The sequence below is a fragment of the Oncorhynchus tshawytscha genome, linkage group LG01 (genome assembly GCF_018296145.1).
Source record: "Oncorhynchus tshawytscha isolate Ot180627B linkage group LG01, Otsh_v2.0, whole genome shotgun sequence".
In the NCBI taxonomy this organism is placed as follows: Eukaryota; Metazoa; Chordata; class Actinopteri; order Salmoniformes; family Salmonidae; genus Oncorhynchus; species Oncorhynchus tshawytscha.
Window position 1 is genome coordinate 70,788,354 of NC_056429.1, and position 9,392 is coordinate 70,797,745.

The window sequence follows — 9,392 nt, forward strand, 5'->3', positions numbered from 1 at the left end:
ATTTGGATGATCCAGAATAAGATTGGCAGAATGTCACATGGTCAGATGAAACCAAAATATAACTTTTTGGTAAAAACTCAACTGGTCGTGTTTGGAGGACAAAGAATGCTGAGTTGTATCCAAAGAACACCATACCTACTGTGAAGCATGGGGGTGGAAACATCATGCTTTGGGGCTGTTTTTCTGCAAAGGGACCAGGACGACTGATCCGTGTAAAGGAAAGAATCGTATCGTGAGATTTTGAGTGAAGACCTCCTTCCATCAGCAAGGGCATTGAAGATGAAACGTGGCTGGGTCTTTCAGCATGACAATGATCCCAAACACACCGCCCGGGCAACGAAGGAGTGGCTTCGTAAAAAGCATTTCAAGGTCCTGGAGTGGCCTAGCCAGTCTCCAGATCTCAACCCCATAGAAAATCTTTGGAGGGAGTTGAAAATCTGTGTTTCCCAGCAACAGCCCCAAAACATCACTGCTCTAGAGGAGGAATGGGCCAAAATACCAGCAACAGTGTGTGAAAACCTTGTGAATACTTACAGAAAATGTTTCACCTCTGTCATTGCCAACAAAAGGTATATAACAAAGTATTGAGATAAACGTTTGTTATTGACCAAATACTTATTTTCCACAATAATTTGCAAATAAATCCATTAAAAATCCTACAATGTGATTTTCTGGATTTTTTTTTCTTCTCATTTTATCTGTCATAGTTGAAGTGTACCTATGATGAAAATTACAGGCCTCTCTCATCTTTTTAAGTGGGAGAACTTGCACAATTGGTGGCTGACTAAATACTTTTTTGCCCCACTGTATATATTTTCACAAAAGTATTGCACTGGGGCTTTACTAGTCCTGCATTAGCGGACAGATATAGACGTCTTCAGGGCGGGCAATTTTTGTTCTCTGCACAAGAGGACAGCCAGAGGAGGATGGGCCTTTCTGCCATGTCAGGATCTTCTCACGGTTTCCTCCTTCCAGGCAGTTTTTCCTTGCCATTGTTTTTCTGATCTCTCTTTAGGGTCTGTAGGTCTACTAAGCCGAATTACTTTAAAGCACTTTGATGTAAAAAGTGCTTTATAAACAAAAGGTGATTGAGAGATTGAAATGATCTGAAAATATCTACCTGGGTCTGTCTGGTGAGGATGTGGTGGGGGTGGGTTACGGATCCTTCGGCCAGCGCTGCTTTCCCTCTCTGGCCAGTGACATCCTGTCTAGGGCCTTCAGCTGTCACGGCCATCATGCTGCAAACCACCATTGCAGTGCAGACAGGCACCAGCGGGGGAGTTGTGGTGCGTGCAGAATCAGGAGAGCCGCTAGGTAAGGCCACCCTACTCTTGGGAGAGCTATTGGGTTTGTAGGCTTTTGTTCCAGCCCTGCTCTAAAACACCTGATTCAGGGTTAAGTGTAAGGGGATAAGAATATGTACATAGAGATATATGAATGAGTGATGGTACAGAGCAGCATAGGCAAGATACAGTAGATGGTATCGAGTACAGTATATACATATGAGATGAGTATGTAAACAAAGTGGCATAGTTAAAGTGGCTAGTGATACATGTAATTACATAAGGATGCAGTAGATGATATAGAGTACAGTATATACGTATACATATGAGATGAATAATGTAGGGCATGTAAACATTATATTAGGTAGCATTGTTTAAAGTGGCTAGTGATATATTTTACATAATTTCCCATCAATTCCCATTATTAAAGTGGCTGGAGTTAAGTCAGTGTGTTGGCAGCGGCCACTCAGTGTTAGTGGTTGCTGTTTAACAGTCTGATGGCCTTGAGATAGAAGCTGTTTTTCAGTCTCTCGGTCCCAGCTTTGATGCACCTGTACTGACCTCGTCTTCTGGATGATAGCGGGGTGAACAGGCAGTGGCTCGGGTGGTTGTTGTCCTTGATGATCTTTATGGCCTTCCTGTAACATCGGGTGGTGTAGGTGTCCTGGAGGGCAGGTAGTTTTCCCCCGGTGATGCGTTGTGCAGACCTCACTAACCTCTGGAGAGCCTTACGGTTGTGGGCGGAGCAGTTGCCGTACCAGGCGGTGATACAGCCCGCCAGGATGCTCTCGATTGTGCATCTGTAGAAGTTTGTGAGTGCTTTTGGTGACAAGCCAAATTTTTTCAGCCTCCTGAGGTTGAAGAGGCGCTGCTGCGCCTTCTTCACGATGCTGTCTGTGTGAGTGGACCAATTCAGTTTGTCTGTGATGTGTATGCCGAGGAACTTAAAACTTACTACCCTCTCCACTACTGTTCCATCGATGTGGATAGGGGGGTGTTCCCTCTGCTGTTTCCTGAAGTCCACAATCATCTCCTTGGTTTTGTTGACATTGAGTGTGAGGTTAGTGACTAGATGGAGTACAGCTATGACCGGAATAAACTTTTTGTAACAAGTTAGGAGGCAAACCTGCTATGTTAACTCTCCTAACCTGCTACCGGCCGTAGCTGTTTACCACCTAGTCAAAATCCTCAAGGTGGGATGGTGGCAACCATTGATTTGGAAAGAGTTATACCCTTTTTGAACATTGGGGGGGCACTTGTTGACCATAGAAAATACACTGAGTGTACAAAACATTATCTTGACTGCTCTTTCCATAACATAGACTGACCAGGTGAAAGCTATGATCCCTTGTGAAGTCCACTTCAATTTGTGTTTATAAAGGGGAGGAGACAGGTTAAAGAAGGATTTTAAGCCTTGAGACATGGATTGTGTGCCATTCAGAGGATGAATGGGCAAGAAAAGATTTGTGCCTTTGAACAGGGTTTGGTAGTAGATGGCAGGTGCATCGGTTTGAGTATGTCAAAAGAACTGCAACGCTTTCACGCTCAACAGTTTCCCGTGTGTATCAAGAATGGTCCACCTCCCAAAGGACTTGATACAACTGTGGGAAGCATTTGAGTCAAAATGGGCCAGCATGCTTGTAGAAGGTTTTCGAGTCCATGCGCCGACTAATTGAGGCTGTTTTTTTTTTCTTTTTCTTAATTCCTTTTCTCGGTGTCCGATTGGTAGTTTTGTGGTGTCCAATTGGTAGTTATAGTCTTGTCTCATCGCTGCAACTCTTGTACGGACTCGAGAGAGGCAAAGGTCAAGAGCCGTCCTCCGAAACACAACCCAACCACACTGTTTCTTGACACAATGCCCACTTAACCATGAAGCCAGCCACACCAATGTGTCGGAGGAAACACAGTACACTTAGTGCGCAATGGGACAAGGATATCCCTGCCGGCAAAACCTTCCCCTAACCCGGACGACGCTGGGCCAATTGTGCATCGCTCCATGGGTCTTCCGGTCACAGCCGGCTGCACAGAGCCTGGACTCGAACTCAGAATCTCTAGTGGCATAGCGCGCACTGCGATGCTGTGTTTTAGACCACTGCGCCACTCGGGAGGCAAATTGAGGCTGTTCTGAGGGCAAAAGGGGTGCAACTCAATATTAGGAAGGTGTTTCTAATGTTTTGAAACCGTTGGAGACCCCTCAGAGGAGGAAGGGGAGGACCATCCTCTTCAGTGAATTTCATCAAAATAAGAATTGTAAAACATGTCAAAAGTTAGCCTTTTTAGATAAAACTATACTAAATATATTCAGATGTCACCAAATAATGCATTTAAACACACTGTTTTGCAATGAAGGTCTATAGTAGCCTCAACAGCACTGTAGGGGAGCACCATGGTGTAGCCAGAGGACAACTAACTTCCATCCTCCAGTGGGTACATTGACTTTAATACAAAGCCTAGCTTAAATAAAATATCATAAATGTTTCCACAAAAAGCTTATTTCATTCAAATTGTGTGCACAAATGTGTTTATATCCCTGTTAGTGAGCATATCAAGAAGCTGATTAAACATCATGATCATTACACTGGTGCACCTTGTGCTGGGGACAATAAAAGGCCACTCTAAAATGTGCAGTTTTGCCACACAATGCCACTCGTGTCTCAAGTTGTTAGGGAGTGTCCAATTGACATGCTGACTGCAGGAATGTCCACCAGAGCTGTTGCTAGAGAATTGAATGTTCATTTCTCTACCATAAGCAGCCTCCAACGTCATTTTTGAGAATTTGACAGTATGTTAAACCACAGACCACATGTAACCATACCAGCCCAGGACCTTCACATCCGGTTTCTTCACCCGCGGGATTGTCTGAGATCAGCCACCCAGACAGCTGATGAAACTGTGTGTTTGCACAACCAAAGAATTTCTGCACAAACTGTCAGAAACCGTCTCAGGGAAGTTCATCTGCGTGCTCGTCTTCCTCCTCACCAGGGTCTGGACTTGACTGCTGTTCGGCATTGTAACCGACTTCAGTGGGTAAATGCTCACCTTCAATGGCCACTGGCACACTGGAGAAGTGTGCTCTTCACGGATTAAACACGGTTTCAACTGTACCGGGCAGATGGCAGTTGCTGATGTTAACATTGTGAACAGAGTGCCCCATGGTGGCAGTGGGGTTATGCTATGGGCAGGCATGAGCTACGGACAACAATCACAATTGTAAAATCTTTGAAATTGCTGCATGTTACATTTTTATTTTTTCAATATGATTGAAATAGGTCGATAGCCAACTGTTTATATTTGAATGCAGTCATCTTGGTTTTCATTTGAAGCATTGTTTTATAGCTCATGTCGCTTGTTTGTATCAATTGCAAAGATATTGGCAACTTTGCATTTCTGGTCAACTTTGTTCTGAAGGTATCAGTGTTCACAGAGAGACTGATAATGTGATTTTATTTTCTCTGAGATCTTCTGTTAATAAAGGGAAAAAAGCATCTAACGATGCACTTAGCTGTTGTACGAGTGGTCAGAGGTAGGCGTTAGATTACTAGCATTTTTAAGTGCAATGTTAATAGCAATGGTTTTGGGCAACCTGGTCTCAGACCATTTTGTATTAGTTTTTACAGAAATCCTGGAAACTCCATTTAGTATGATACAGTGAGGGAAAAAAGTATTTGATCCCCTGCTGATTTTGTACGTTTGCCCACTGACAAAGAAAAGATCAGTCTATAATTTTAATGGTAGGTTTATTTGAACAGTGAGAGACAGAATAACAAACAAAAAATCCTGAATAACGCATGTCAGAAATGTTATAAATTGATTTGCATTTTAATGAGGGAAATAAGTATTTGATCCCTCTGCAAAACATTACTTAGTACTTGGTGGCAAAACCCTTGTTGGCAATCACAGAGGTCAGACGTTTCTTGTAGTTGGCCACCAGGTTTGCACACATCTCAGGAGGGATTTTGTCCCACTCCTCTTTCCAGATCTTCTCCAAGTCATTAAGGTTTCGCGGCTAACGTTTGGCAACTCGAACCTTCAGCTCCCTCCACAGATTTACTATGGGATTAAGGTCTGGAGAGTGGCTAGGCCACTCCAGGACCTAAATGTGCTTCTTCTTGAGCCACTCCTTTGTTGCCTTGGCCGTGTGTTTTGGGTCATTGTCATGCTGGAATACCCATCCACGACCCATTTTCAATGCCCTGGGCTGAGGGAAGGAGGTTCTCACCCAAGATTTGACGGTACATGGCCCCGTCCATCGTCCCTTTGATGCGGTGAAGTTGTCCTCTCCCCTTAGCAGAAAAACACCCCCAAAGCATAATGTTTCCACCTCCATGTTTGACGGTGGGGATGGTGTTCTTGGGGTCATAGGCAGCATTCCTCCTCCTCCAAACATGGCGAGTTGAGTTGATGCCAAAGAGCTCCATTTTGGTCTCATCTGACCACAACACTTTCACCCAGTTGTCCTCTGAATCATTCTGATGTTCATTGGCAAACTTCAGACGGGCATGTATATGTGCTTTCTTGAGCAGGGGGACCTTGCGGGCACTGCAGGATTTCAGTCCTTCACGGCGTAGTGTGTTACCAATTGTTTTCTTGGTGACTATGGTCCCAGCTGCCTTGAGATCATTGACAAGATCCTTCCGTGTAGTTCTGGGCTGATTCCTCACCGTTCTCATGATCATTGCAACTCCACTAGGTGAGATCTTGCATGGAGCCCCAGGCAGAGGGAGATTGACAGTTCTTTTGTGTTTCTTCCATTTGCGAATAACCACATCAACTGTTGTCACCTTCTCACCAAGCTGCTTGGCGATGGTCTTGTAGCCCATTCCACCATTTTGTAGGTCTACAATCTTGTCCCTGACATCCTTGGAGAGCTAGTTGGTCTTGGCCATGGTGGAGAGTTTGGAATATGATTGATTGATTGCTTCTGTGGACAGGTGTCTTTTATACAGGTAACAAGCTGAGATTAGGAGCACTCCCTTTAAGAGTGTGTTCCTGGTCTCCCGTGTGGCGCATTGGTCTAGGGCATTGCTCGAACCCAGAGACTCTGTGTTGCACAGTGTTGGTTGGGTTGTGTTTCGGAGGATGCATGGCTTTCGACCTTCGTCTCTTCCGAGCCCGTACGGGAGTTGTAGCGATGAGACAAGATAGTAACTACTAACAATTGGGGAGAAAAGGGGGTAAAATGTAAAAATAATAATAATAACAATAATAATTTAAAAAATAAGACTGTGCTCCTAATCTCAGCTCATTACCTGTATAAAAGACACTTCGGAGCCAGAAATCTTTCTGATTGAGAGGGGGTTGAATACTTATTTCCCTCATTAAAATGCAAATCAATTAATAACATTTTTGACATGCGTTTTTCTGGATTTTTTGTTTGTTATTCTGTCTCTCACTGTTCAAATAAACCTACCATTAAAATTATAGACGGATTATTTCTTTGTCAGTGGGCAAACGTACAAAATCAGCAGGGGATCAAATACTTTTTTCCCTCACTGTATGTTACGTTTTGTATGGTATGTATTAATATGTGGATGTCCATCACCTCTTCGATATGTAACTAATTACAATTAATATATGTTACGAATTTGCAAAAAGTACCACGTCACGAATTTGCAAAAAGTGTGATATGTTACGAATTCTAGCTAGGTGGCTAAGGGTTAGGGTTAAGTTTAGGAGTTAGGTTAAAGGGTTAAGGTTAGGGGAAGGGTTAGCTAAAATGGTTAAGGTTAGGATTAAGTGAAGGGATAGCTAAAAGGGTTAGGATTAGGGTCAGCTAACATGCTAATTATTTCCAAAATAGCTTAAAAGTAGACTAAAGATGTTTTTAGGAAACTGGTCCCAGAGCTGAAATTCTGGTATTCCAAATGGGTCTGATTTTAGTGCATACATGGTTCATTCATATTACTCTCTGCTTTCTGTTCCACTGACACTATCTTCATATGTAACAGACTATACACACAGGTGCCTAGCTTATAAGGGCTTTTAAAACTAGCTGTAGTGAGTATTCACAGCATGAGAGCACACATAAAGCTTCAGATACTAATCTGAAGCAGAGAATGTGTATCTAACACTTTCAGTGGTTTCCACCATCTCATCTTCTCTACTTTCATACTGTACCGTACACTTTAGTCTGGATGTAAAACTAAAACCATCGCATCGACCTCTCAAGTGTGAGATTTACACCTGGTAACGTTACATGTGGCTCGCATCCAGCCAGGCAGGATGGGACGAGAAATCTGATTATCTGACATGTTGCACAGACTGATTGGCATCTTTGGGTAGCTCAGATATAAAAGCTGTCACACATCTGTTATTCTCTCCCCTGCACTCGGAGAGGAGCGTCAGAAAAAAGGCATAGATGCCAAACCTTACCATTTGAAGTAATTGAAAATACTTTAGCTAGGCTTGATTTATCTTGCCTGATGCAAAGGACCAATAGAATAGTCACAAAACTGAAAACATCACCCAACTTGCACTTCATGAATACTCAAACGTTTTTGAAAGATTTTAAATAGCATTTGACTCCAAATCTGTTGTAGACTCTTGACCCCACCGGGCCATTACCAGATTCCATCATGGCAGAACTATGATGCCGAGAAACATGATTTAAAATGATTGATTACTTGTCCATTTCAAATAGCACAATACCAGGCAGTAGAGCTACGAGGGACTGGGAAAGCTGAAGGCTCATACTTACATATGACAACATAAAGCGCCACGGTTACTAGTTTACATGGCAGTAGCTTACAGGTAAAGGAGCTGAGAAATGTCTTCAGGATGCTGGGTAGAAGGGGCATCTATGGTATTGTTTTTTCTAGAATTGCAGATGTGCAATATACGACCTAGATCATGTTTCAGCTAAAAAGTGTACACACAATGTACATTATTTACATACAATGTAATATGTTTTCTAGCCTCCTATAGATGTAAGCCTCAGAAACTGCAGAAAAAGGTTATGCGAAATGTAGGGCGCCAGGCTGCCCTGCATTATGTACTCGTGCCACCATCATTATGCACACCTGCCTTCCCTCATCTCGTCACGCGCATCAGCGATGTATTGGACTCAATCACCTGTTTATTACCTCCCCTGTATTTGTCAGTTCCCCAGCTCTGTTCCCCACAGCTGCATTAATATTCATATGTCATTTTGTTACCTGGTTCTGATGCTGTTCTTGTCCTGTTCCATGTCTGTACTACATTAAATGTTCAACTTCCCGTACCTGCTTTTCATCTCCAGTGTCGGTTTTTAGCCAAGGGAAGAACAGTATGACAGAGGAATATGGTGGCCTTGTTGGGCCACATAGAACCAATTATTTTTTTTATTATTAAACACAATGTTGATCTGCAGATAATACAATGGAAACTTGTCAATCAAGCAGTACAGTCTGCCAGTCTCTCAAGGCATTAGCAATACAGGACTAATAATAATAATGGCTGTCTTCAGATACACAGTTTATTCACATTTAGGAGTGTAGCGTGAGAAACTTTATTCTATTAGACTTGATGAGACAGAGCACTACTGTCATATGAGGTGAAGCATACGGGATGGAATGGGGAAAGTCAAAGGATGCAATAGGAATATGCAATTAGTCTAAAGTGGACTCCTCTCTTTGTCTCCTCTCCATCTGCCCTGAACTGAAAGCCCCGGGTTGGTGAAAACAGTAAGGTGAAAGCCTGACTATAATTGCCTGTCCAGTTTGTTCACATCAGTGCAGAGAAAGGAGGAAATGAAGGAACGGAAGCAAGGGGAGGATGCCACTTTTGACTACTGAGATGCATCCAATTGCGTCTCCAGTTCCTAACATGAGCACATAACCTCCAGTTGCTTTCTGCCTTTAATAAAACATTTTAAGCTGCTAAAAACTGCTCCATGAGAAAGTTGTCTTGTACATACAACAGAAAAAAGAGCCAAGATATTCCCAGGTATTTAGGACACATCTCCTGACTTGTCAGACCACAGTTGCTAGCTATTGATATCACACATTGTCACGCCACTACACCCACCCCCCATCTGTCCCTCCAACCCCCTCCCTTAGTCCAGGACTGATTCAGTGTTGTTCAGAGTGTGTTTTCGGGATCATTATTTTTTGTGTGTGTGTGTGTGTGGGG